Source organism: Solanum tuberosum, unplaced genomic scaffold, assembly GCF_000226075.1.
Source record: "Solanum tuberosum cultivar DM 1-3 516 R44 unplaced genomic scaffold, SolTub_3.0 scf00102, whole genome shotgun sequence".
Taxonomy (NCBI): domain Eukaryota; kingdom Viridiplantae; phylum Streptophyta; class Magnoliopsida; order Solanales; family Solanaceae; genus Solanum; species Solanum tuberosum.
This window is the reverse complement of record NW_006239028.1, coordinates 872,494-874,558: the sequence shown is the minus strand read 5'-3', so window position 1 is coordinate 874,558 and position 2,065 is coordinate 872,494. Positions and strand designations below refer to the sequence as shown.

The following is a 2,065-nucleotide window of genomic DNA, read 5'->3' as shown; positions in this document are numbered from 1 at the left end:
ATGTGTGTAATACATTTTTAATTCAAGTTTAATTCATTTTGTAATTTATTATGTCTCTTCATTTGTAACGATTAAATTATTTGTTTAATTAATTAATTATTGATACAAATTTTATTCATTCTACGAATCATTGACTACTCTACGAAAGAAAGTAGAGAGAGAAACAAAAGGAACAAAAAGCAACAGAAAGAGAGAGAGAGAGAAAGAGCAGCAAAAGGAAAGCAAGAAAGAAAAAACAACAAAAAGAAAGTAAGAGAAAAAGAGCAACAAAAAGAAAGGCGCGAGAAAGAGAGAAAAATTAAAAAGAGAGAAAAAAGAGAAAGAAGCGAGAGAAAGAAAATGTAATAAAATATATAGTACTCTATTGTTTTATATTGCTATAAATGGTAATAATTAAAGAGTATATCTAAAATAAGTAATTATTTTAAAAAAAGGATCCACTCAAGTAATTAATCCTTAATTAAAAGGGTCAGCCCGTCCCAACCCATTTAACTCTCTAGCCTGTTAGGGTTGGGTTGGGTTGGGTTGGATTGGGCCAACCCATTTTGACAGCTCTACTTTTTCCTATTAATTTAATGGAGACTATAAACGTTCCCTTTATCTTCTTTATTCTTACAAGTTCAAGGTTGCTTCTTTATTGCTATAAAATAATAAACTAAAAAAATGAGACCCTCCTGAACAGAAATTGCATTTTTTTTTAATAAGTCAAAAAGTTTGATTAAGTAATAACTAGTGGGTCTACCTCAACCCCAAAAGCTAGCTCACAAGCGAAGATTGCCCAAGTACGGGTTTTGACTAATTTTGTGTCTTTTTCTTAGGACTTTTATTTGTATTAGGAAATCCAGTAAGTATATATAAATATTTAATTGCAAACCCACTAAAGTGGCAAGTTCAGAACCCATAAACTTCAAAGTTCAAATTTGGGATTTGCCTCTGAGAGCAAGTCGGTGAGCGGAGCGGCACTGCAATTTGGTAATACATTTACAGCGTTCAGTAGCTGCAACACCACCGTATTACTTTTGCTGTCACATATGAATTGAGGAGCCTCTACATGAAGCTCAAAAATCTAATGCAAAAGTTACTGAATATTATATTAAAATCCTATGAGTTTTACCAAATTGATATGGTGAATGCTACCAACTATCTTTACTTCTGTTAAGAATGAATCCTTTACTTGACCTACACCATCCAGATGCTTCATAGCTATTTTGGTGCCATTACTCAGTGTTCCTTCGTAAACGGATCCAAATCCTCCTTCCCCGAGCTTTTTGCAGAAATCTTCTGTAGTTATTTTCAACTCATTGTAAGAGAATCGAGTTAGGATTCCCGATAAAATTGGTGCTGGATCCAGAAAATCCACATCGTTGATGGACCTTATCCTCCTTCTATAAAGAAGAGAGAAAACTGAGAGAACTAAAATTTGTTGGGTATGTAGCAAGAGTTAATGGGAAATTGAGGGGAGATGAAAGAGGAACTTGGAAAAAGTTGGAAACTTGAAAAGTCCTCTTATGCTTTATTGAAAAGACATTGAAAAGACATTTGTCCCTCATAGGTGGTGGAAAGAAAAATAGGAGAGTTTAAATATAGAAACACTCCTATTAATTGTTAAAAGGGTTGGACAGAGGGACTCCCCTCGCGCCGTCGTCGTCGTCGCTCGCTCGGCTTGGCTTCGGCTTTGGATTTGGATTTGGAAAAATGAAAGGTTGCAACTTTCATAAACAACCATGACCGTTTGAAAGGTTGCAAACTTTCATGAATACACTGGTGATTGAGATCATTCTATCCTGGGAGGACATATTCCAAATCAAACCTCGGATACTAGAGGGGAATAATTTCCTTAAGGGGACACTGTGCATTCAGTGGGCTTGATCTTTTTCTGATTCTGTTTTTTTTTTTTCCAGATTGTGGTACGTTTTTTTTACAGATTTTAGTTTTATCAATTAATTTCTGTTCATCTATTCTTACTAGTTTATTAAACTTTGGTTACTTCGTGTTTCTGCAAAGTTTATTGAAATCAGTAATTCTGATTTTTTATACACAGATCGATAACAATCTTAAGGAAATC

At 34.2% G+C, this 2,065-nt stretch overlaps 1 pseudogene; it reads right to left on the bottom strand.

Moving 5' to 3' along the window:
- Positions 1-937: 937 nt before the first annotated feature.
- Positions 938-2,065, bottom strand: part of LOC102583080 (G-type lectin S-receptor-like serine/threonine-protein kinase SD2-5) — a 7,171-nt pseudogene continuing 6,043 nt past the window's right edge.